This window comes from Puma concolor, chromosome B1 (assembly GCF_028749965.1).
Source record: "Puma concolor isolate L17-30 chromosome B1, mPumCon1.1.hap2, whole genome shotgun sequence".
Taxonomy (NCBI): Eukaryota; Metazoa; Chordata; class Mammalia; order Carnivora; family Felidae; genus Puma; species Puma concolor.
The window spans coordinates 122885873-122913680 of NC_141670.1; the positions used below are offsets into that span (position 1 = coordinate 122885873).

The 27808-nt window shown below is 39.9% G+C and overlaps 1 protein-coding gene and 1 long non-coding RNA gene across 5 annotated transcripts in view; one reads left to right on the forward strand and one right to left on the reverse strand.

Moving 5' to 3' along the window:
• EMCN (endomucin) overlaps positions 1 to 2464 on the forward strand; it is a 103100-nt gene extending 100636 nt beyond the window's left edge. For both annotated transcript variants that reach the window (XM_086704511.1, XM_086704510.1), the window contains one exon: positions 1933 to 2464. The gene's annotated coding sequence lies outside the window, so the exon portion shown is untranslated. The remainder of the gene's footprint in view (positions 1 to 1932) is intronic.
• A 9072-nt stretch (positions 2465 to 11536) lies between these two features.
• LOC147581855 (uncharacterized) overlaps positions 11537 to 27808 on the reverse strand; it is a 75386-nt gene continuing 59114 nt past the window's right edge. For all 3 annotated transcript variants that reach the window (XR_015250333.1, XR_015250335.1, XR_015250334.1), the window contains one exon: positions 11537 to 15407. This is a non-coding gene — a long non-coding RNA (uncharacterized LOC147581855). The remainder of the gene's footprint in view (positions 15408 to 27808) is intronic.

A 27808-nucleotide genomic window follows, 5' to 3' on the forward strand; every position in this document is an offset into this window, starting at 1 on the left:
CATGGTAAGTCATCAAGGACTTCAGAAAGTGAAAATGAAATACTTTTTCTAAGGAGAATAAAATCAGATTCTTTCCTCCTTCATTACTGCCATCAAGACATTTTCTCATTTGGGGAGACCTCCCCCTCCTGCAAACTTGGATGGAAAATACCCAGGAAATGAGTTCCAAATTTGAGAGGGGAGTCTGTTCTGCAGTCATGCCTAGAATCATTGTGCTCTTTCCAGAGCTATGCTACACTCTACCGTATACTGGACCATCTACCGGTTGCAGATGCTCTAGAGGACATCAGAAATACTCTGCTCTACAATCCTTCCCATAGCCTAAGGCATGGATCCAGTGGCCACTCCCTGCTCTGCAAAGCACTCCCCACTATGGCCACCAGTGTCTAACTTGCCCCCATGCGAGGCAGCAGTGTAACTAACTAACCCTACCAAAGCCCCTGCTTCCACCAACCATGCCATGAACGAGCAGGGTGCAGGTCTCTAACCTCTGGCACCACTGCGCACCCCACCCAGACTCTCGGGAACCACCAGTACTGCCATCAGCAGCACAACAACGTCTAAGCCCTGCCGGCTCAGACCACACCCCCCTTTTCCCACTTAGGCACAGAAGCCCCCATCTCCTGCTCCTTTGGGGGCCAACACGGAAAGTTGTTTCTGCATTGCAAAGAAGAAATCCCAAAGTGATCAAATAAAGCCCTGGCTCTCCTGCTCTCCTTCTTGTGAAGGAGAATTGGAGAGTTGTCTGTTCACATTTCACCCTGATAAGCACACAGCAAGCAGCAAAGCATGAAAGTGGCCAATAAACGTCTACTCACGCTGTCACCCCAAGGAACAGACCGCCAACTGCCTCCCATTAATGATTGGGTAGAGTTAAGGACTTTCATCAGAAGAGGAATATGATGATATTTGTGCTTGAGACACATCACTGAGTGTTCAATAAAGATTAATTCAAGAGGAGTAAGAGTAAGGAGTAGGACTGGAAGCAGAGGAGTTAGAAAATTATTGCAATATTCCCTAGGAAAGGCACAAGGGCTTCGCCAGTTCTCCAGGTACAGTAGGGATGGAGCTGAAGAGGCAGAACGGGGTAGAGAAAAGTCTGGAAGGTGAACTTTTCCAGAGGTGGTGATTGATTGAATGTGGGCAGTGGGGAATGAGGAAGATTACAAGTCTAGGTGTGCCCACTTTTCCAGCGTGAGTACCTGGGTAGGTCATGGAGGTTAGAGCAGAGATTTGAATTGTACAGTGAGAGGGAACAGGTTTGGCTGGCAGTACAGTAGCCCCCCTTTACCCATGGGGGACATGTTCCAAGACCCAGGTGGATGCCTGAAACCACGGATAGGACTAAACCCTGTACATGCTGTGTTCCTTTCCTGTGCATACATACCTATGATAAAGTTTAATTTATAAATAAGTCACAGTAAGGGATTAACAACATTAACGAATAACAAAATGAAACAATTATAAAAATAAACTGTGATAAAAGTTAGGTAAATGTGGTCTCTCTCTCTCTCTCTCTCTCTCTCTCTCTCAAAATATCTTGTTGTACTATACGCTCCCTTCCTATGATGATGTGAGATGATAACATGCCTACTTGATGAGATGGAGTGAGGTGAACGACATAGGTGTGGTGATATAGCCTCGGGCTGCTATTGACCTTCTGATCAATAGGTCAGAAGGAGGACCCTCTCCTTCTGGACCGAGGCCAACTGCAAGTAGCTGAAACCAGGAGATGGGAAACCACGGCTGGGGTGGGGGTCAGGCTACTGTAGAGTGTTGTCCCTTGAGACACCTTGACTTTGAAGTGCTTGTGAGACAGTCAAGTGATTCCATCGGGTGGAAAAAAGCAAGTCACTCATATTTCTTAACAAGAAATGGTCCCTCCGGCATCTTCTTCACTTTCTTGCAGTCTGAACGTTTTTCCCCCCACAGGCTTCATCTTCAGCTTCTGTGCTCCAGGGGTAGCAAGGGAGAAAGCTTCGTGGACTCTTTCCTGATGTCCAGTCCTGCTCTCCAGTCTGCCAGTCACCTGTCCCAATAAAGTGATGTCCAGATGGCATGCAATAATTTCATTGAATCCGAAGAAGCCCGGGCCTCCCCCGTCATTTGTGACATGAAAAGCACATTGCTACATTTTATAAGAACATGCTTGGGAGTTTTAGGAAGGACCTTTGTGAGCAGCTAACCCGACAGCCAGGTAGGTGGGTTCCTTGATGACATGACCTTCCCTTGAGTTGAAAGTTTCCAGAGCCGGCAGTTCCTATCCGTGGAGACTTTCCTATTTTCTTGGTGTTCTCATATTACCTAATGTTTGTATTTATTGTTTTGTACTATGTTAATGCAGGGACAATTTGCAAGTGTATTATTAAATGTTAGGTAGAAATCATGCCATGCCACTTTGTACATAAAGGTATTTTATTCATATTTTCATGTGTTACTTTTAATAAATAATTACTATATTCAACACACTAAAATATCATAATGTGACTGTGAAAATGGCAATGGTATTGTCTTCCCATAATTTTGAATATTTGGGTGCTGATTATTTGAACATGAGAACTCACTAATGAAAGACATCTGCAATAAGTGAGAAAGGAACAAAGGATTCACATATCAGACTCCGTTAAAGGGAAATCAATTTAACATCTCTTTGGTTTTTCTATTTGTAATTCACACTATGTGACGAGGATGTAAGGGCATTTATGACACTCTGTACTGCATTCATTAAGATGATAACAGGAGTGAGACTTTTTATAATCCATTTGGTTTATAGAGTCTGTGCATTTTTAAATTTTTTTTTTTAGAAATGTAATGATTTGTTCTAGCAATCATTGTCAAACGTCCAGTGTGTAGAAACCAATACTTCATAAATACGTAACTATGATATGACTTTTCAGTATATCACTTTCCTAAAAAAAAAAAAAAAAAAACCCTACGATTATAGCTGCCCTCCATCAGGAGCCAGTTCTTCTGTTGAAAGCTGACTGATCAACCTTGACCACTTCTTGGACACAAGGGATCGAAATGTCATATTGGTTGAAGTTCTATGGAAAGCCTTGGAACTAATGCTCTGCCAGTGGCAGGAAGCTCTTTAGCTTTTATGATTACCTAAGCTGCTTTCCATGATAAATTACCTTAGTGTTGTGAGGGCAGTGTAATAGAGACAGAATTTTGTATTTAAAACTGCTTTTTAAAAATTCATTTTTTACAGTGTATTTCAACACTTCCAGCTTTAAGAATTACATAAATAATCATCTTGGTTTTAGCTTCCTGATGTCTGGATTATGTCTAATCAAGGACACCAAGCAAACATATTATTGAATGATGCCTCTTTGTGTTTCTTTGAGAAGAGACATGGAGAATAAGGGGGAGGAGGGCAGGGAAAAAGCAAGCACGAAGGTAGAGAAAAAGCCAAGGATCTCTGACATGCATCTCCCTTGAGGGATGCCTTGCCTATGGTCAACTCTAACCTACGAGCCTTTAAATGGGAACAGCAGTGAGTAGAGCAGTGTCTCCCGAAAGAAAATATCCCAACACCCATAGAACGCTCTACTGAGTCCCTCAACAGAAACCTTGTTACACAAAATGTACCACAAAGAAACAAACTTTTCTGCGATTTAAATGACTACAAGTGATATATTATTCTGGTTTCTAGAAAAACCATTTTCTTGACTTTTCATAAGTATTGTTGAAAGAGAGTTTACAAGGTGCAGAAAAGGGAAAGCTTTTTAATGGTCATAAAAGAACGAAATTCATTCTAGTTCAAGAATTTCATATAAAGAATATGCTTTATACTAACAAATATAGCATTAAATCTTCAAAACAGCCAAAGTGAAAAGAGGATTGAAGACTTTGCAGAGATAATAGTGGCATTTTACAGCATCAATCTCTTTCGTAGGTAATGTCTACATTTTTATAAATCAACTTAAGGTTCTGTTAAAGTAGGGTGTTTTGTTTTCAAGCCACAATTGCCATTAATCAGATGTTTCTTAATTATCTGATTTAGATGATCTACTTTTTATGCCTGACTTATTGTAAGCTTTTTATTCTGATATGTAGTTCAAATGTCACTGCAGCAAAGGAAAGGCTGTATTTATATCAAAGCTAAACCTTTCTATGTATTTGTTCTGCATGGCAATATGAATATAATTTAAGTCTATCAATAGTCAGAACCTAAACAAGCTCTAATTAACTGGCACTGTTGTCATCTGAGAATAAGCAGATGTTGTTGGACGACATAGGGCCGGTGATCAGCCAGCAGGGAAAGACTTCTAAATTCCCCCTTGCTGAGCTGAAATATTCCATTACACATCTGACAAATCTATGCCTTATTACTTGTCTACCTGCCATCGTGAGGATCAACTTAGGACATGGACAAACCTTCAACAATGAACATGCTGCTTTCCCTGATTTTCTCTGTTGAGCCCTACTTGTGATTATGCAAGATTTTATGGGGTTCCAAAAAGAAAAGTAGATAATGTCCTTTAAAAGTTATGTGTTGGGTGACCCTAGTCTCAATGCTACGAAACTGCTAATAATGACCCATTTTAAAGATATCCATCACTTGTGGTTAATTAAACAATAGTTACCTTGAACTAAGAATTTATGATGGATGATCCATGGATCTTTCCTTAAAAATTTCTCCACAAATACAAACCAGATTTCTCGTGTTTCATTAAATGAGTATACTTTGTCCTTGCTTCAAAGGGATTTGTCTTACAGGTGGCCCTGGATATATTTTCTTGTTCTGGATACTTTTTAAAAGCAAAACAGTTCTGACAAAGAAAATGGAAAAACATCCATCATGTCCATCGATGTTACATTCCTGAACTTGAAGTCAGAATTCTACTGAAGTGATCATGGACTAACATCATTAGTTAGCTAACACTATATCCAAGACTCCCTGTGTGTCCGGCATTATACTAAACACTTCACATTCATCATCTCAGTTAATCATCACAATAATAGTAAGAAATAACTTCTAACTTTTTATTATGTTTTGCTTATTATTGTTATTGTCATAAGCACAAACAAAAACATATCCATTTTAAAGATATGGAAGCTAAGACAGAAAGTTAAATAACTTACCTAAGGTTGTACAACTAGATAAGAGCAAAAATTTGGATTCCAACCTAAATCCCAAATCCCTGTTCCTCATCACTATACTACTTAATCTTTCTAATCTCAGTTTATTTGTCTATAAAAAGGGGTGAAAACAGGGGCGCCTGGGTGGCGCAGTCGGTTAAGCGTCCGACTTCAGCCAGGTCACGATCTCGTGGTCCGGGAGTTCGAGCCCCGCGTCGGGCTCTGGGCTGGTGGCTCGGAGCCTGGAGCCTGTTTCCGATTCTGTGTCTCCCTCTCTCTCTGCCCCTCCCCCGTTCGTGCTCTGTCTCTCTCTGTCCCAAAAATAAATAAAAACGTTGAAAAAAAAATTAAAAAAAAAAAAAGGGGTGAAAACATTATATCCCTTGCCATAGTGAAAACCAGGGACCAGATTTATCATCCCCTTATAAACAATTGAAAAAACTAAACATCTGTTTCAGACGATGGACAAAAGGCAGAACTGGACCATGATCCATAAGAATAGAGAAACAAAATTGTGAGTCCTATGAAGTCCTGACTTTGACACATTTCAGACCAGTGGCATAGAGGGGACCCCTAAGTAGAACCTGAGAGTCATACTGAGTTGAGGACACATAGATTGAAGCAAGGGGACTAAGGTAGCCAAAATTTGTGGAGGAGAGTACCAGACAGGAAGGAGCTACATAAAGGCCTCCAAAAATCTGCATTTGGTGACACTGTGTCTGTTGATAATGGGATATTAAACTGTGTATACACTTAGGGTGAAATTCCATGAAACCAGGCAAAAAAAAAAAAAAGGGGGGGGGGAGCTGTGTGCTGAAAATTCCTAGACATCATAAAAGGTAGAAAGACATACAAGGTCTGACCAATGATATTGGGAAATCCTCATTGATCACCTTGATTAATGAGCCCATGAGAGTCACACTTTAGTATAGTTGTGCTAAAACACCTATAGAGTAAAGGTGGCTTTAGATAAACCCTAGCCCAGCCTAAAAGCAATCCCAAAAGAATGAAAAAAACACAACACATTTAAAGGTCTCCCAGGACAAAGTCTGACAATCTTTTATTAAAGAGAACAAAATAGGACAAAATAACAAATCAACGTAAAGTTCCAAATATTCATCATCCGATATAAAATGATACAGATGTCCCCAAAGAAGTATGCTGTGAACCTTAACCATGAGAAAAATTAGTTAATAAAAGTGATTTTTAACAAGGGTGCTATATTAATTCAATGGAAAAAGGACAGACTTCTCAACGAATGGCTCTGGAACAATAGTTTTCTCGTGTGCATAAAAAAACAAAGTCAACACTTACCTCATACCACACACAAAACAACTTGAAATGTGTCACAACCTAAACATTACATCCAGATATATAACATTTGCTTTCTATAGAGTCAGTAAAGATTCCCTAAACAGGACATAAAAGGCCAAAACTAAAAACAACATGATAAGTTGAATTTTATCGAAACTAAAAATTCTGCATTTTGAATGAGCATTAATAAACTGAAAATGCAAACTAAAGAATAGAAGAAAACATGGGAGTTACATATGTCTGACAAATGGCTTATATCTAGAACTCAGTCATCAATAAAATGCAATTTTAAATCTACAATGAGATACTACTACATATCCACAAGAAAGGCTAAAATTATAAAGGCCAATAATACCAAGTGTTGGAGGGGATATGGAGGAACTAGAACTCTCATACACTGCTAGTGGGAATGTAAAATAATACAACCATTTGGAAAGGAAGTTAGCAGATTCTTCTTGAAAAAAGGAAAGTTTTAAAAGTTAAATGCCTACTTCTCATATGACAAAGCATTCCACTTTTATATATTTACCCAAGAGAAATGAAAACACATGTCCTGGCTGAACAAAGACCTATAACTAAAGGCTCTTTTCATAATAGCCAAAAGCTATAAACAATAAACAAATGGTGGTAGAATCATACAATGATTACCACGCAGCAATCAAATGGAACAAACTACTCATACACGTCCCCCAAAATGGATGAATCTCAAAAACACTATGCATTATGCTGTAAAAAGAAGCCAGGGACAATGGTGTGCATACTTTATGACTCCATTTACATGAAACACTAGAAAAGAAATCAAACCAATGGCAGTCTTGAGCCAGGGATGACGGGGAAATGCCAGGAAACAAGCACAAGGCAATTTTTTTTTGAGATGATAGAAATTTCTGTAGTTTGATTGTGGTGTGGGTTAGATGGTGTACAGATTTGCCCAAACTCAAGCTACACATTTAAAATGGGTATAATTTTAAGTATAAAATATGCCTTAATAAAATTGACTTTTAAAAATATTTTGTAAACTTTTTAATATTTTTTCCTTCTTACACTTTTACTTTGAGACATGATAGGAAAATTCTACAAGTACACATGGAAAAATAAGACGTGATCACAGTGAAAATTGGAGACAAACCAGAAACCTTTAACACTTGTCAGCTAATGTGGAAGCTAAAGTTCTGAGAGGGACATGCTGCAAGGCTGACAGGAATGGTAACGGTGTTCCTCTCTTTCTTCCTCACCCTCTCCTTCAACAGAATCCACACCAATCTCCTCATAATTCTTCTCCAGGGCACCTATGTCCTCAGAAGCCTCAAAAAACTCTCCTTCCTCCATGCTTTCAACCACTTACCAGTGAATAAATCATATATACATCAGGTGAAACTTGTGGTCCAGGCGAGCCCAGGACTCAGCAATGGCTGTGGTATTGCTCAGCATGTGCACAGCTCATTGTACTTTGGCCAGGTCTCCACCAGGTACCACAGTGAGAGACCTGTAATCAATACCAACTTTGAAGCCAGTGGGGTACCAGCCCACAAAGGGGATGCTTGGTCTTGTTGGTGGCAATGGCAGCACTGACGTCTTTGGGAACCACATCACCATGGTACAACAGGCAGCAAGCCATGTATTTACCATGATGAGGGTCACATTTCACCATCTGGCTTTCTGGCTCAACTCACATACTAGTGGTCTCTGCTCAGAGGACTGTTCATGGTAGGTTTTCTCAGTAGAGATGACAAGGGCATATATGGCCAGAGGGAAATGGATGTGGAGATAGGATACCAGGCGGGTCTGGAATTCTGTCAGATTGAGGGCTCCATCAAATCTGAGGAAAGCAGGGGCGCCTGGGTGGCGCAGTCGGTTAAGCGTCCGACTTCAGCCAGGTCACGATCTCGCGGTCCGTGAGTTCGAGCCCCGCGTCGGGCTCTGGGCTGATGGCTCGGAGCCTGGAGCCTGTTTCTGATCCTGTGTCTCCCTCTCTCTCTGCCCCTCCCCCGTTCATGCTCTGTCTCTCTCTGTCCCAAAAATAAATAAACGTTGAAAAAAAAAAAAAATTAAAAAAAAAAAAAAAAAAAATCTGAGGAAAGCAGTGATGGAAGACACAATCCGGCTAATGAAGCAATTAAGATTAGAGTAGTTTGGGCACTCAATATTGATATTTCTCTGACAGATGTCATAGATGGTCTCTTGTCTATCATGAAGGCACAATCAGAGTGCTCCAGGGTGACATGGGTAGTGAATAGGAGTTACAGGGCTCAACTACAGCTGTGGAAACCTGGTGGATTGGGTAAATGGAGAACTCCAGCTTGGACTTCTTGCCATAATCAATCGTTATTCCATCAGCAGGGAGGTGAACGCAGAACCAGTTCCCCCTCCAAAGCCGTGGAAAACCAAGATGTCTTGCACACCTGTGTGCTTGTTGGCCACTTTCTGAATTTAGTCCAAGATAAGGTCAATGATCTCCTTGCCAGTGGTATAATGCCCTTGGGCATAGTTATTGGCAGCATTTTCCTTGCCTGTGATGAGCTGTCCAGGGTGGAATAGCTGGCAGTGGGTACCAGTGTAAACGTCACCAATGACTGTGGGTTCCAGGTCTATAAACACTACCTTGCGCACACACTTGCCAGCACCCACCTCACTGAAGAAGATGTTGAAGGAGTCATCTTCTGTCATTTGGCATCTGGCCATTGGGTTGGATGCCCTATTGCAGGCAATAGAACTCCAGTAGACATTGCTGACCTGGACACCAGCCTGGCCAACATAGATAGTGATGCAGTTGTGCGTTGTAGTTACAGACTAGGAGGCACGGGCAACAACAGGAGCAGACACCGGGTCCCAGTTATCGTCCCTAACAAGCTGAGTTGAGGTAAGTCATGCACTGACTCTATAAAGTTTTTCTAAAAGGAGGAGTTATATCATTACCTTTCTGATATGGACTGAATTGTGGCGCCCTCAAATTTGTATATTGAAGTTCTAACCCCCAGTACCCCCAGAATGTGATTGTGTTTGGGGATAGGGCTTTTAAAGTGATCATTAAAGTGACGAGGACATTACGATGGACCCTACTCCAATGTGACCGGTGTCCTTATAAGAAGAGGCAATTAGGAGACACACACACACAAACATGTACACGCACACATACCGGGAAGACCATGTGAAGACACAGGGAGAAGACAAATGTTTACAAGCCAAGAAGAGAAGTCTCAGAATGAAATCAGCTCTGCTGACACCTTAATTTTGGATTTTTTTGCCTCCAGAATCGTGAGGAAATAAATTTCTCTCATTTGAGCCGCTCAGTCTGTGGTACTTGTTACGGTATCTCTAGTAAACTAATACAGGCCTACAGGGTTATGGAGATAATTAAATTAGATTATGATTCATGGAAACACAAGATATAATAACTTTTTTCCCTTCTTGATTTTCCTAGTAACAACCAGGGTTAGAACTACTCATATTTATATTCAAAATTAATTGGGAAGACTGAGATCCCTTTCCAACACCTGGAAGAATTCCTAAACCCTTCTGTTCTACAACTAGATTAGAACCTTCTCTTTCTAAGCATCATGATTCTAGTATTACCTTTTAATATAAATGAGCTTTTAGTGAGGTTAACATTTATCTGATAAGCTATTAAAATATTTAAATGCTTCAGTATCTTTCATAAATAGCCGCTATCCTAAGTCTACTGCCCCCCCCCCTCAATTCTCTCCCAGAGTAGCTCTTCGGGTCCCTCCCCTGGGACCTAAATCTTTCTAGGATCCAGCACCTGAAGGGATAATGTCTGACAAAAGTGAGGCCATCTGTTCTTATAAGTCAATGCCCCATGCCACACTTACGATTAGTTATTTTGACTAGCACTGGTTTTAGGGATGTGGTTTTTTTTCAATATATGAAATTTATTGTCAAATTGGTTTCCATACAACACCCAGTGCTCATCCCAAAAGGTGCCCAGGGATGTGTTTTGAGAATGGGGCAAAAGGCAATAAGGATGATTAACTTGAGAAAACTTTTTTTTTTTTTTTTAAATACAGATTTGTTCGATATGGGGTACATGTTTATTTTGTCGGCCAAATGTAAGGCTGGGCCATTTCAATTTAAGCACACTTAAACAAGATAACATCTGCAACGTTTTAAGGTACAAAACCTTACTTGTACACTCAAATTTAGGGCCCGGTCTTCATTAACCTCCTCTAGTATCAGGTGTTTGTGATGTCTGTCCACTTCCGTGCTCACAAATATAAACCAAGCCTGTGTGTGTGTGTGTGTGTGTGTGTGTGTGTGTGTGTGTGTGTGAAAGAGAGAGATGGAGATAGAGATGGAGACAGAGAGATGGAGACAGAGACAGAGCGGGCATGTACTCTCATAAAGGTCGAGCTTTTTTGGTGTGCTGGCAATCTATCAGCAGAGCTAGGGCTGTCTTCTTCTGGTGTTGCAATACAGTATAATAATGCTGCATTTAAATGATAAGTGTACGCACCGTGCAGGATTTAGAGCATTTTGCTTGGAACTAAAACTAAAGCAAATGAAAGCATTTAAAATAAAAACTGTCAGCTACGACATCGTTGTTCCCATTGCAATGCCATTGAGTTATTTCAAAGAGCTCAGGCGATTTGATAGAGGAGACGCAGATGAGGTTTTCTCTGGTTTTGCAGCAAAGCTCACTTACTCGCTGAGTGCGGTACCACTGTTGGTCATGGGAGGGCTGCAAGAGGCAGTTGGCCATAAATGCCTCTGTTACCTAAGAATTACTAATCAGTAAAGTATTGGAGGAAACTGTGGCATCCTAGAAAAATATGCTCCCTCTCCCCTCCATCCTATTATTGGGATACGACCCACTCCCCAGAAATGGCATGAATTTTTATTTCGAAAGAAGAGTTCGATAGCTGTGCCTCCCACTCTTGTGAAGTTTCAGAGTGTGAAATGTGGAAGTGAAGTCGAACTGTCTGGATTGAGAAGTGTGGGAAGATTTCAAAGGTTGAAGCTTTAAGACATGTGTGTGGGAACGGAGCAGAAATTGCAATTGGCTATTAATACCAAAGGCTAATAGTTATTACCATTGTTACCATCGATAAAGTTTTATTTCCACCTACTAGCCCGCAGTATTATTTTAGGCACAGGAGTGATGAAAAGACATCATAAGTGATCATTTTGTCCATAAATTTATTGTCTGGCATAACAGAAGACAGATAGCTTAAAGGGGAGGGCTTTTTTTTTTCCTACTGCTTAATACAGGCAGGCGGGATGAAGTGATGAAATAAATGGGCACCAAGTGTTATGTGACACTACTTGTGCTCCAAGTGGCATTCAGTGGGGACTGCGCACAGGGGTGAAATAAACGATGAGCTCTGAGTTAGACAGGAGCGTAAGTCGAGCTTCCATGAGTTAGCCTCTCAATTCTAAAATGGCCATATTAAGATTAGCAAAGTAATGCATGCAAATCATTTAACACAATGCCTAACATATAACCCAGGCATGAAAAACAATAATTTCAAAACGTCAACAACAAAAAAATTAAATGTAGCAGAGAGCTAATACAGACAAGTAATTAGGTACACAAGGTTGCAGCATAAATAGAAGCCATATCCTGGAAGAGTTTTGCCTCTTTTTTTCTATAGGTTTTGAGGAAACTCTAAATGTATTTCAGGCAAGTAGTATGCTATGGGGCCAGAAACAGTTAAGGGAAGATGCAACTGAATGTTTTTTTATTTTGCTTTTTGACTTTTTTTAATGCAAGGAGGAAGGGAAAATGCACAGTTATTTCCAAAGGAATGTATGTGAGTTTGATATTTAGAACAGCAGCCTTCAAGTGAAACAATTTAATGACACAGAATTATATTTTGACTAATGTCTTGGTCTATTTGAGAGGGTACTTTGGGTCAAAATCAAAAAAGATTTCCTTCCTTGCTGAGCCCAATTAATTAATAAGGAATTTTACTAAAGCAATAAAAGGTTCATTCCCTTAATAAACATCACTCTAAGGATTTCCAGAAAAATCCACTCATCTTTCTACTCAACTTAATATTAATTAATAATCAACTATCACCTACACTGGATTCTTAAACTCCACTCACCTGGGTCTCTTTCCTTAATTGTTTCAAAGACCTGAGATTTTTGGTAACTCATCTCACTCTGCCCCAATCTTAAAAGGGTTGGATTTTAGAAAACTAATTAATCCAGGGTCAAGGTCTACAGATCACTGGATCTGTCTTTTGAGGTAATCTTCCTGCTTCTTTTATCCCAAGGACAACAATAATAACCAATTACAGTCTGTACTTGCCTGTCATGGACATTAGGAGGCAGGTTTCCACTACTCTCTAGAAAAGTTTCAGGTAGGCAAAAATTCCCATGAATGTACAAGCTCCGATGACTTAAGTGCATCTTTGCTGTAAAGATCACCTGTTACAAGCACTGCCTGTTGGAATAGAATAGCATACGGCTTTTTCTCTCCAAGCATGGCATTTAGCTCCACAAGGAGGAAGCCTCAGCAGAATTGTCCAAAGACCCTTCCAGGGAAAGCAAACCTCACTCCTGGATCCTGCTGTGAATACACGTTATCTAATCATAATAATGTAAGATGTGTTGCGTTCATAGGTTCTCAATTTTGGAGCTACTCAGACAACATTTAAGGTTGAACCAAAACTTTGAACATACAAAATAACTAACTAATAACTAACTAATTAGAAGAAGTTACAAGACGAGGGAAAGGGGAGAGGTGAGAGATGCCGTAGGGACACTAATGCCTGTATTTTACATAGGGAGAGACCCAGAGACGCTGTCGAAATTAATGAAAAGAAGAACAATAGGTTTCATTATATTATTTAAGGTTAAAAAGAGAAGCAAGGAAAGCATCAAATAATGATATAGGTTATTTAACTTAGGAGATAGTGTTAGTGAGCTAAATTTTTATTCATAGCCCAGGCTTAATTAGCCACTGTCTACAGAAAAAAGATGCAAGTTTATTATTTACAATTGTAGTGATGAGCCCCAGAAGAACTGAAGACAGAAATAGTTGAGGTCATTATCTCTGGCTGGAATCCGGGGCAGAGAATAAGCGTTAATATCAGTTTAGGCTCTGCAAGAGCTCTAGCAAATAAATACTACTTATATTTTTTTCTCCTTCAAAAAACATATTAAAATAAATATACATATATTGGGGTACCTGGGTGGCTCAGTCAGTTAAGCTTCCGACTTCAGCTCAGGTCTTGGTCTCCCAGTTCATGAGTTCAAGCCCCACGTCAGGCTCTGCACTGACAGGTCAGAGCCTGGAGCCTGCTTCGGATTCTGTGTCTCCTTCTCTCTCTGCCCCTCCCCCACTCATTTTCTCTCTCTCTCTCTCTCTCTCTCTCTCTCAAAAATAAATAAAACATTTAAAAAATTTTTAAATAAGTATACATATGATTTTACTGTCCATATATCACAAGATAATAAAATCACACTTTATATATGTAATAACACCTTACAAAAGATTTTAGTGAACACTCTAACCATTATGATTCCATTTGCCACAATAACCTTGTGGATAGGTAGGACTGCTATTATTAATTTTTCCCTTCTTGTAGATATGGAAACACACTGTCGGCTCCCAGCAAGATAATTTATTACTGGAGATCATGTAAGTGGCCAAGTAAGCCTTGGCTTTAATCCAGGTCTTCTGACTTTAGTTCACAGCCATTTCCATCAGAGAAGCTAACATTTTTTGCTTTCCCAAGACATGAAAATTTTAGATGGCCCTACCAACCCTGCCTGGAATTACCAAAAATTATTGTTATGTTACCGAGAAGTCGGTCAGTCACCAAAAACTTAAGAACAAGTTATTTTTTCAACATCTTAACTTCATAAGAAAAAAAAAATTTAAAGAATTTAATAGGTACATATTTGGAGACACATTATCAGAATGTCTTCAGCTAATAGAATTATTAAAGCTCACATATTTACTGATATCTGAGAAAATTACATCACTAGGTCTACAATTATGACAACTTTGTCTAAAGTCTCAGCAATATGTGGGCCACATATGTAACTTAGATTTTCCTGGCAGTCATATCAAAAACGAGAAGGAAACAGACAAAAATTAATTATTTCAACATACACATAAAAAAATAAAAATAGTTTTTAAAAACTACAAAAGAATACATTCCTTTTTCCAAATGAACTTTTTAAATTTATTTACTTATTTTGAGAAACAGAGAGTGAGAGAGTGCGAGCGAGAGTAAAAGAAGGGGAAACAGAGAGAGAGAGAGAGAGAGAGAGAGAGAGAGAGAGAGAGAATCCCAAACAGTCTCTGTGCTGTCAGTACAGAGCCCAAAGCAGGGGCTTAAACTCCCGAACCATGAGATCATGACCCGAGCCAAGATTAAGAGTCGAACACTTAACCTACTGAGCCACCCAGGAGCTCCATCAAATGAAGCCTTTGCAAAGAGGTGTGCATTTTACACTTATAGCCTATCTCAGGGCAGATTCACCACCTTTCAAATGCTCGACAGTCACTGTTAAATGGATACAGACTAGGTCCAAACAGTGTAGGGATCCCAAGCCTGAGATTCAGTAACCCAAATACCCAAAACTGAAAGATAGGAAGATAGTGCAACACTATAAAATATCAATAGTTCAGAACCAGTGCTGAGTGATGAATCAAATGTTTGTCAAACTATCCAACTAATCCTTCAGAATAAAGGGTTGTCTGTGTCATCTTTATGAAGAAAAACTATCTTCAATTATAAACCAGTTGCCCTGCTAGATACTTTCATTCTAGTTTCCTTCTTGCAAAAATGTTTCAACTAGGTTTTTAAATTTAATATCCTACACATAAACTCAGCAGATATTTCTGCTTTGTATCAGTAGTGAGATAATTATTAAGAATATAGTTAAGGAAGAGGTAGGACTATTCTCAACTATCCCAACCATTAGTCATGTTGCAAATCTGGAAAGAGGAACCACCTGTGAATCTGATGAGCTCATGACTCTTGATCTCATGCTATTCATGCTTCCTTGAGGCTATTTTCAAATCAAATGAGCTGATGAAAAGAAAAAAAAAATCAATTGGTAATGATGTGAAAATCAAGCTTAGGTTTTAAAGTTCCCAATCTGCAACATACATTGAAATAGTTACCAGGTGACTGGAAGCATCTGCTAGAGCAATCATTCTTTGCTAAAGTTTTACTCTTATAACGAGGAGGTGAATTAAAGATAGCTACACATATTCGCTGAGCATTATCCATAACAGAACATATACATACTCACAAAGTTTAAAGTTGAAATAATTATATGTGTAAATACAATTTAATTCGAAAATATTGAGGAATCTCTTCCAACAGACCAATTTATTCAATGCTTTGACAAATGTTCACACATAAATTTATTTTAATAGGCCCACCAGGATATAGTTCGGTTAAGGCACCTTTACTATTATGAAATTATTATCACGTGATCTTGCAAATTTTCAAATCAAAATTGCCTCTTCTAAATCAAATGCCACAAAATTCTCTGGTTATGGGGAGCCCTGAGTGGCTCAGTCGGTTAAGCATCTGGCTTCAGCTCAGGTCATGATCTCGTGATTTATGAGTTTGAGCCCTGTATGGGGCTCTCTGCTGTCAGCACAAAGCCCACTTCAGACCTTCTCTCTGCCTCTCTCTCTCTCTCTCTCTCTCTCTCTCTCTCTCTCTCTCAAAAATAATTAAACACTTTAAAATTTTTCTCCGGTTACAACCCATTATCTGGGACAACCTGCAGGAATTCTTATGCAGATATGAACACCCTCCATCCAAATGACAATCCTGGTCACGCTCTTACCCATTCATTCATTCACTCGCTCATTTATGTATTATGTATTTAATTATTTGTATCTGCATTGAATCTGTGACTCTTTCGTCGGGGTATATGCACAATTAGACAACCAAAAACTCATTTCAAATTATATTTTTCATATCTCTTTTCTTCTACTTGTATTTCTCAACACTTGTGGAAGATTTTCTGACCACAATAACATATTCCGAAAACTCTCTTTTCTGTCGTGTCCATTTTATTCATAAAATACACTTACCTTTCTCAAATCTCCTCTAAATTTTCTCTGTGTAATTCTTCCACAAGCCCTGTCTGAAGACTTCTCTTCCCTCTCTCCTTCCTCCTATCTTAATTCCCTATTACAAAATCCCAAAGAACTCTCCTAGTAAAGGCGGAAACCTCCAAAGAAGCTGAGCAAAGAGAAATAAATGAAACGACAAAGCCTCTAACCCATTTTTTTTTTAATGGGAAAGCTAGGGACATTCATAATTCAATTACTTTTTTTTTCCCATTACGCATCGATTCAATAAATATTTAGAAACTAGAAATAAGTGCAAAGAAGCCAAAATGAGATAAAAATCCATGCTGTGAAGTGTTCCACTCTAGTGTTGTGTGTATGTGTATGGGGGGAGAAGGGGAGGTTGCTCTTAAAATAAAATTTTATTAAATTTATTAAATTTGTTAAAAATGTATTTAAATTTTATTAGTATCTGGACACAAGCAATTACTGTGAAGTAAGAAGAGTGGGGAAATTGACAACATTCTGTAACAGAAGATAGGAAAGGTGAGTAAAGGAGATACACCTTCAACGATTCTCAGATGGGTGGCTCCGTTGTATGACAGGTTAAATAGTAGTGTCCGTTGAAGAAACATAGGCGTGAGAGTGAATCTGGTAAATTTAATCTTGAAGAAGCAGAGCCGGCAATATCTATTTATAATATGTATATCCCTCCACATGAAGATGCGGTAGGACTTAGAAACTTGGATCTCAGGGGCGCCGGGGTGGCTCAGTCGGCTAAGCGTCCAACTTCAGCTCAGGTCATGATCTCGCGGTTCGTGGGTTCGAGCCCCACATCTGGCTCCGTGCCAGCTCAGAGCCTGGAGCCTGCTTCAGATTCTGTGTCTCCCTGTCTCCCTGCCCCTCCCCTGCTTGTGCTCTCTCTCTCTCTCTCTCTCAAAAAATAAATAAATAAATAAACATTAAAAAAATGTAAAAAGAAAAAAAAAGTAGCTTGAATCTCAGGGGAGATATCTCAACTGGAAATTTGGATTGAGACATCATCAGTGCACACGTGGTGGTTGAAGAGAGTGAATACACTGTTGCAGGAAGAGTTCACACAGTGAGAATAAAACAGTGAAAAACGCCAACATTTAAAGGATAGGCAGAAAGAAGATCAATATTGAATGGCAACAGGTGACATGTCAAGAGAGGGAAATGTCACAGAGGCACTTGGAGGTGAGCATCACTAGAATGCTCAACTCCAGAGTCAAGCAGAGTCAAGCATGAGAGTTCCATTTCAACCAATAAATGATATTTATTTGATAGCAGTTCTACTTTAGGCTCTCAACAGATAAAAACCAAAAGCCAGTTCTGAGCATTTGTGGATGGCTCATTTAAGCACATGTTGGATAAATAACATAATGGGCATTTTATCTAGGCATTTCCCTAGAAATTCCCTTAATGCCTGCATTAAGAAAGTTAATCCTGCATTGCTACCATTAGGAAGTAATATTCCCGAATCCAGTTCATTTCCTGCAGAAATGCCTTCCTGGATGGATTCTTTATTTTTATTTCCTCAGTCATTATGGATAATAGATACACAAAACTCCATTTTGAGCAATATAAACGTGTTCTCTGCAAAATTCTAATTGAAAACATTGGGAGATGTGTACCCCGTAGCCCTTACATAAAGACCCACACAGTGGATGCCGTTTTGATTTTGTGCCGTTGAAGTTTGTTACTGTTGATGAGCGGTTCTGTATAACAGAACAACATGAAGTCAACATATTTTTCATTTTGCCAGACTTATCAAGAAACTCAGAATTAAATCAGTGCATTAATTCATTAATTTAATGCTTGGTAACAAAAAGATTTACCTCGTTATTTTTGTTTCTTTTTAAATTACATTTAAATGTTTAAAGCAAACTTAAATACGGTACTTCTTAAATAAAAAAGCAGCTCACCCTTCACCCCCCTATTTTCTCCCACACCTCTCCCCCAACGGAATTAGGGCACCTTTCCACAGTGGCCCCTAGTGGTTGTTACATGCATTGCATGCCTTTCTCGAAAAAAGTTCAGACATGAAATCACATTAAGGAAAAATTCTGAGCATTATCATACCCTCGGTCCCCTTCACTATGTTCAGCAGCAAATAACTACTAACTGGGATAATGATGAATCCTTAGCATCCTTGAGAGAACTATCTCAGCACTATAAAAAGTCCCTTTGAGCTGGAAGGTAATTTGCATAACTAAGAGATATGGCAAAATAGTGCAATTTTCTATATCTGCACCGACAAGACAGTTGAACACCTATATAAATAAAATCTCGAGAATGTTCTTGAGTATACTACATTTCTTGATTTAAATATAAAAGTTATTTTAAAATTATCTGTGTGCATGTAGGGGGTGGTGGGGAGAATCACCATTTAAATTGTAGTAGAGGTCATGGCAATGGATGCCACTTCTGAATGAGAGTATGAAGAAATAAAGGTTTAGAAAACCTAGAATATGCCAAAGGGCACATGTAGGGGATGGAATAAATGAAGTCAACATTGGTAGGAGTGGAATCTGATTTTGAATAAAGTGGTAAAGTTTTGGTACAGTCTACGGATGATAAGCCCTGCATTTGGAATAAGAGTGAATGCCCATTCTGTATGATTTTAACACCATAATCCTCAATCTTTGTTGCCTGTACCTACTCTTCTTCTATACCCCTTACTTAATAGTTTTCCGATGTCACATATTTACTATTTAAGGTTATAAATTCCCTCAATACATCACACCTCTGACATCAACTCAGAGCCCTTGAAAATCTGTGGTGATGTTTCCCCAGTGATTTCCTTGGTAGTTCATTTTGTTCTATTCTCTCAGCATTCTTAGTTTATACTTTGTCACTTTTCCCCTTTTGGATTTGAGGCAGTGTTTTAAGCCATGACTCCAAGAGATACCAAAGAAAGGCTGGTTGAGTGAAGAAGCAACATGGCTCAAACTCTAGGTCAAATGTGCAAATGATCACATACACACACATACATTTCCTTCTATAAGTACATAATAATTCTCTCAGCACTTTCTCTTGGAACCAATACAATGCTATATTAAACCCATTTTCTCAAAGGAAGCTTTATCCATTTATGTAATTCTTTTTTTTTTTTTTTCAACGTTTATTTATTTTTGGGACAGAGAGAGACAGAGCATGAACGGGGGAGGGGCAGAGAGAGAGGGAGACACAGAATCGGAAACAGGCTCCAGGCTCCGAGCCATCAGCCCAGAGCCTGACGCGGGGCTCGAACTCACAGACCGTGAGATGGTGACCTGGCTGAAGTCGGACGCTTAACCGACTGCGCCACCCAGGCGCCCCTCCATTTATGTAATTCTTATCCACATGTACTTCTCATAGCCTCACAGTCACATATCTTACCCAGTCACTACCACCCGGACTTATGGTCCACTGCCCTTCTGAATGTAGACCATCCACGCATTCTAGGAAAAATTATTCTCAGCGATTCATAGGTAGCTGCATCTTCAAAAACCTTCCAGTTATCTTTCACCCTCTTTTTTCAATCACGTTTAACCATATGTAACTCCTTGACTGTTCTAAACTCTGGATATTACTACCTTCTCCAGAAACACTCCTCCTCTTAGATCTTCATCCTTCATAACTCTTAGCCTTCGTGATGTTCTCTAAAGACCCCATAACATAACTCAAATGTCACTCCTATACCTCATGACACATTTTACATTACTCTATTATATCTCACAATACATTGTGATCTACTTTTAATCTAAAAACTGATTTTTATATTTAACCTGTGTTCTTCCTATTTATTTAGCCACCCCCAAATCCCCATCTGAAAAGAATTCTATCATGACATAGTGATCACCTAAATAGGCACTCAATAAATACATGTTTGTGGGGGGAAAATATTTATGTTAATATAATTTCTTACATATCAAAATTTCCAAATCAAATTATTAGCTTCTCTTATACAGCCATCTTACTAGGTAGGAAGAAAATAAAATTGGCACTAGAATTTAATGAAGCCAACCTTAATAGTGAAGTTTAGTTTAAAATTTTCTTCTAGCTAATTGTCCTAATAACCCAGTAATATAACAATGGTGACATTCATCCATTTATGAAATGAATTATTTGTTCAGCACCTAGGGTATTCCAGACACTGTGAATATGTCAGAAACAAAATGACAAACCCAACTGCCACCTAGAAGTCAGATAAGGATGAAAAGTCATACAATTACCCAAAAACTAGAATTAAAATGATGTAATGGAACTGGGAAATACAACTATTATCCCACCATAATCTGTTGTTCTGAAAAAGTTAGATAATGGAAAGAAAAAAATCTTTTTTCAATATAATTTATTGTCAAATTAGCTAACATACAGTGTATACACTGTATACACTGTATGGCTTTGGGAGTAGATTCCCATGATTCATTACTTACATACAACACCCAGTGCTCATCCCAACAAGTGCCTTCCTCAATGCCCATCATCCATTTTCCTTGCCCCCCCACCCCCATCAACCCTCAGTTTTTTCTCTATATTTAAGAGTCTCTTATTATTTGCCACCCTCTCTGTTTATAACTATTTTTTTCTTCCCCTTCACCCATGGTCTTCTGTTAAGTTTCTCAACTTCCACATATGAGTGAAAACATATTATATCTGTCTCAAGACAAAAAGCTTCTGCACAGCAAAGGAAACAATCAACAAAACTAAAAGGCAACCAGTGGAATGGAAGAAGATGTTTGCAAATGACATATCAGATAAAGGGGCTAGTATCCAAAATCCATAAAGAACTTACCAAACTCAACACCCCAAAACCAAATAATCCAGTGAAGAAATGGGAAGAAGACATGAACAGACACTTTTCCAAAGAAGACATCCAAATGGCTAACAGACACATGAAAAGATGCTCAACATCACTCATCATCAAGGAAATACAAATCAAAACCACATTGAGATAGCACCTTACACTGGTCAGAGTAGCTAAAATTAACAACTCAGGAAACAACAGGTGTTGGTGAGGATGTGGAGAAGGGGAACCCTTTTGCATTGTTGGTGGGAATGCAAACTTGTGCAGCCACTCTGGAAAACAGTGTGGAGGTTCCTCAAAAAATTAAAAATAGAATTACCCTACAACCCAGCAATAGCACTCCTAGAAATTTATCCAAAGGATACAGGAGTGCTGATTCATAGGGGCACATGTACCCCAATGTTAATAGCAGCACTATCAGCAATAGCCAAATTATGGGAAGAGCCCAAATGTCCATCAACTGATGAATGGATAAAAAAGATGTGGTATAGGAGAGAAGGAAGATGGCGGCGTAGGAGGACGCTGGGCTCACCGCGCGTCCTGCTGATCACTTAGATTCCACCTACACCTGCCTAAATAACCCAGAAAACCGCCAGAGGATTAGCAGAACGGAGTCGCCGGAGCCAAGCGCAGACGAGAGGCCCACGGAAGAGGGTAGGAAGGGCGGCGAGGCGGTGCGCGCTCCACGGACTGGCGGGAGGGAGCCGGGGCGGAGGGGCGGCTCGCCGGCCAAGCAGAGCCCCCGAGTCTGGCTTGCAAAAAGCAGAGGGGCCTGACGGACTGTGTTCCGACAGCAAGCGCGACTTAGCGTCTGGGAGGTCGTAAGTTAACAGCTCTGCTCAGAAAGCGGGAAGGCTGGAGGACAACGGGAAGGAGAGCTGCTGAGCCCCCGGACGACAGAGCTCAGTTTGGTGGGGAACAAAGGCGCTCGCCAGCGCCATCTCCCCCGCCCATCCCCCAGCCAAAATCCCAAAGAGAACCAGTTCCTGCCAGGGAACTTGCTCTGCGCAAACACCCAACTCTGCGCTTCTGCGGAGCCAACCCCCCGGCAGCGGATCTGACTCACTCCTGCTGCCACAGGGCCCCTCCTGAAGTGGATCACCTAAGGAGAAGCAAGCTAAGCCTGCCCCTCCTGCCCCTGTGCACCTTGCCTACCCACCCCAGCTAAGACGCCAGATCCCCAGCATCACAAGCCTGGCAGTGTGCAAGTAGCCCAGACGGGCCACCCCACCCCACAGTGAATCCCGCCCCTAGGAGAGGGGAAGAGAAGGCACGCACCAGTCTGACTGTGGACACAGCGGTGGGCTGGAGGCAGACATCAGGTCTGACTGCGGCTCCGCCCACCAACTCCAGGTATACACCACAGCACAGGGGAAGTGCCCTGCAGGTCCTCACCACGCCAGGGACTATCCAAAATGACCAAGCGGAAGAATTCCCCTCAGAAGAATCTCCAGGAAATAACAACAGCTAATGAGCTGATCAAAAAGGATTTAAATAATATAACAGAAAGTGAATTTAGAATAATAGTCATAAAATTAATCGCTGGGCTTGAAAACAGTATAGCTGACAGCAGAGAATCTCTTGCTACAGAGATCAAGGGACTAAGGAACAGTCACGAGGAGCTGAAAAACGCTTTAAACGAAATGCATAACAAAATGGAAACCACCACGGCTCGGATTGAAGAGGCAGAGGAGAGAATAGGTGAACTAGAAGATAAAGTTATGGAAAAAGAGGAAGCTGAGAAAAAGAGAGATAAAAAAATCCAGGAGTATGAGGGGAAAATTAGAGAACTAAGTGATACACTAAAAAGAAATAATCTACGCATAATTGGTATCCCAGAGGAGGAAGAGAGAGGGAAAGGTGCTGAAGGGGTACTTGAAGAAATAATAGCTGAGAACTTCCCTGAACTGGGGAAGGAAAAAGGCATTGAAATCCAAGAGGCACAGAGAACTCCCTTCAGACGTAACTTGAATCGATCTTCTGCACGACATATCATAGTGAAACTGGCAAAATACAAGGATAAAGAGAAAATTCTGAAAGCAGCAAGGGGTAAACGTGCCCTCACATATAAAGGGAGACCTATAAGACTCGTGACTGATCTCTCTTTTGAAACTTGGCAGGCCAGAAAGAATTGGCACGAGATTTTCAGTGTGCTAGACAGAAAAAATATGCAGCCGAGAATCCTTTATCCAGCAAGTCTGTCATTTAGAATAGAAGGAGAGATAAAGGTCTTCCCAAACAAACAAAAACTGAAGGAATTTGTCACCACTAAACCAGCCCTACAAGAGATCCTAAGGGGGACCCTGTGCGACAAAGTACCAGAGACATCACTACAAGCATAAAACATACAGACATCACAATGACTCTAAACCCATATCTTTCTATAATAACACTGAATGTAAATGGATTAAATGCGCCAACCAAAAGACATAGGGTATCAGAATGGATAAAAAAACAAGACCCATCTATTTGCTGTCTACAAGAGACTCATTTTAGACCTGAGGACACCTTTAGATTGAGAGTGAAGGGATGGAGAACTATTTATCATGCTACTGGAAGCCAAAAGAAAGCTGGAGTAGCCATCCTTATATCAGACAAACTAGACTTTAAATTAAAGGCTGTAACAAGAGATGAAGAAGGACATTATATAATAGTGACAGGGTCTATCCATCAGGAAGAGCTAACAATTATAAATGTCTATGCGCCGAATACCGGAGCGCCCAAATATATAAAACAATTACTCATAAACATAAGCAACCTTATTGAGAAGAATGTGGTAATTGCAGGGGACTTTAACACCCCACTTACAGAAATGGATAGATCATCTAGACACACGGTCAATAAAGAAACAAGGGCCCTGAATGAGACATTGGATCAGATGGACTTGACAGATATATTTAGAACTCTGCATCCCAAAGCAACAGAATATACTTTCTTCTCGAGTGCACATGGAACATTCTCCAAGATAGATCATATACTGGGTCACAAAACAGCCCTTCATAAGTTTACAAGAATTGAAATCATACCATGCATACTTTCAGACCACAATGCTATGAAGCTTGAAATCAACCACAGAAAAACGTCTGGAAAACCTCCAAAAGCATGGAGGTTAAAGAACACCCTACTAACGAATGAGTGGGTCAACCAGGCAATTAGAGAAGAAATTAAAAAATATATGGAAACAAACGAAAATGAAAATACAACAATCCAAACGCTTTGGGACGCAGCGAAGGCAGTCCTGAGAGGTAAATACATTGCAATCCAGGCCTATCTCAAGAAACAAGAAAAATCCCAAATACAAAATCTAACAGCACACCTAAAGGAACTAGAAGCAGAACAGCAAAGGCAGCCTAAACCCAGCAGAAGAAGAGAAATAATAAAGATCAGAGCAGAAATAAACAATATAGAATCTAAAAAAACTGTAGAGCAGATCAACGAAACCAAGAGTTGGTTTTTTGAAAAAATAAACAAAATTGACAAACCTCTAGCCAGGCTTCTCAAAAAGAAAAGGGAGATGACCCAAATAGATAAAATCATGAATGAAAATGGAATTATTACAACCAATCCCTCAGAGATACAATTATCAGGGAATACTATGAAAAATTATATGCCAACAAATTGGACAACCTGGAAGAAATGGACAAATTCCTGAACACCCACACTCTTCCAAAACTCAATCAGGAGGAAATAGAAAGCTTGAACAGACCCATAACCAGCGAAGAAATTGAATCGGTTATCAAAAATCTCCCAACAAATAAGAGTCCAGGACCAGATGGCTTCCCAGGGGAGTTCTACCAGACGTTTAAAGCAGAGATAATACCTATCCTTCTCAAGCTCTTCCAAGAAATAGAAAGGGAAGGAAAACTTCCAGACTCATTCTATGAAGCCAGTATTACTTTGATTCCTAAACCAGACAGAGACCCAGTAAAAAAAGAGAACTACAGGCCAATATCCCTGATGAATATGGATGCAAAAATTCTCAATAAGATACTAGCAAATCGAATTCAACGGCATATAAAAGGAATTATTCACCATGATCAAGTGGGATTCATTCCTGGGATGCAGGGCTGGTTCAACATTCGCAAATCAATCAACGTGATACATCACATTAACAAAAAAAAAGAGAAAAACCATATGATCCTGTCAATCGATGCAGAAAAGGCCTTTGACAAAATCCAGCACCCTTTCTTAATAAAAACCCTTGAGAAAGTCGGGATAGAAGGAACATACTTAAAGATCATAAAAGCCATTTATGAAAAGCCCACAGCTAACATCATCCTCAACGGGGAAAAACTGAGAGCTTTTTCCCTGAGATCAGGAACACGACAGGGATGCCCACTCTCACCGCTGTTGTTTAACATAGTGCTGGAAGTTCTAGCATCAGCAATCAGACAACAAAAGGAAATCAAAGGCGTCAAAATTGGCAAAGATGAAGTCAAGCTTTCGCTCTTTGCAGATGACATGATATTATACATGGAAAATCCGATAGACTCCACCAAAAGTCTGCTAGAACTGATCCATGAATTCAGCAAAGTTGCAGGATACAAAATCAATGTACAGAAATCAGTTGCATTCTTATACACTAACAATGAAGCAACAGAAAGACAAGTAAAGAAACTGATCCCATTCACAATTGCACCAAGAAGCATAAAATACCTAGGAATAAATCTAACCAAAGATGTAAAAGATCTGTATGCTGAAAACTATAGAAAGCTTATGAAGGTAATTGAAGAAGATTTAAAGAAATGGAAAGACATTCCCTGCTCATGGATTGGAAGAATAAATATTGTCAAAATGTCAATACTACCCAAAGCTATCTACACATTCAATGCAATCCCAATCAAAATCGCACCAGCATTCTTCTCGAAACTAGAACAAGCAATCCTAAAATTCGTATGGAACCACAAAAGGCCCCGAATAGCCAAAGTAATTTTGAAGAAGAAGACCAAAGCAGGAGGCATCACAATCCCAGACTTTAGCCTCTACTACAAAGCTGTCATCATCAAGACAGCATGGTATTGGCACCAAAACAGACACATAGACCAATGGAATAGAATAGAAACCCCAGAACTAGACCCACAAACGTATGGCCAACTCATCTTTGACAAAGCAGGAAAGAACATCCAATGGAAAAAAGACAGTCTCTTTAACAAATGGTGCTGGGAGAACTGGACAGCAACATGCAGAAGGTTGAAACTAGACCACTTTCTCACACCATTCACAAAAATAAACTCAAAATGGATAAAGGACCTGAATGTGAGACAGGAAACCATCAAAACCTTAGAGGAGAAAGCAGGAAAAGACCTCTCTGACCTCAGCCGTAGCAATCTCTTCCTCGACACATCCCCAAAGGCAAGGGAATTAAAAGCAAAAGTGAATTACTGGGACCTTATGAAGATCAAAAGCTTCTGCACAGCAAAGGAAACAACCAACAAAACTAAAAGGCAACCAACGGAATGGGAAAAGATATTTGCAAATGACATATCGGACAAAGGGCTAGTATCCAAAATCTATAAAGAGCTCACCAAACTCCACACCCGAAAAGCAAATAACCCAGTGAAGAAATGGGCAGAAAACATGAATAGACACTTCTCTAAAGAAGACATCCAGATGGCCAACAGGCACATGAAAAGATGTTCAGCGTCGCTCCTTATCAGGGAAATACAAATCAAAACCACACTCAGGTATCACCTCACGCCAGTCAGAGTGGCCAAAATGAACAAATCAGGAGACTATAGATGCTGGAGAGGATGTGGAGAAACGGGAACCCTCTTGCACTGTTGGTGGGAATGCAAATTGGTGCAGCCGCTCTGGAAAGCAGTGTGGAGGTTCCTCAGAAAATTAAAAATAGACCTACCCTATGACCCAGCAATAGCACTGCTAGGAATTTATCCAAGGGACACAGGAGTACTGATGCATAGGGGCACTTGTACCCCAATGTTCATAGCAGCACTCTCAACAATAGCCAAATTATGGAAAGAGCCTAAATGTCCATCAACTGATGAATGGATAAAGAAATTGTGATTTATATACACTATGGAATACTACGTGGCAATGAGAAAAAATGAAATATGGCCTTTTGTAGCAATGTGGATGGAACTGGAGAGTGTGATGCTAAGTGAAATAAGCCATACAGAGAAAGACAGATACCATATGGTTTCACTCTTATGTGGATCCTGAGAAACTTGACAGGAACCCATGGGGGAGGGGAAGGAAAAAAAAAGAGGTTAGAGTGGGAGAGAGCCAAAGCATAAGAGACTGTTGAGAACTGAGAGCAAACTGAGGGTTGAGGGGGGTGGGAGGGAGGAGAGGGTGGGTGATGGGTATTGAGGAGGGCACCTTTTGGGATGAGCACTGGGTGTTGTATGGAAACCAATTTGACAATAAATTTCATATATAAAAAAAAAAAAAAAAAGATGTGGTATATATATACAATGGAATACTACTTGGCAACGAAAAAGAATGAAATCTTGCCATTTGCAACAATGTGGATAGAACTGGAGGGTGTTATGCTAAGGAAAATATCTTTTTGTTTTCTATTTGTCTGACTCATAAGGAAGATATGAACCAACCAAAACACTGAG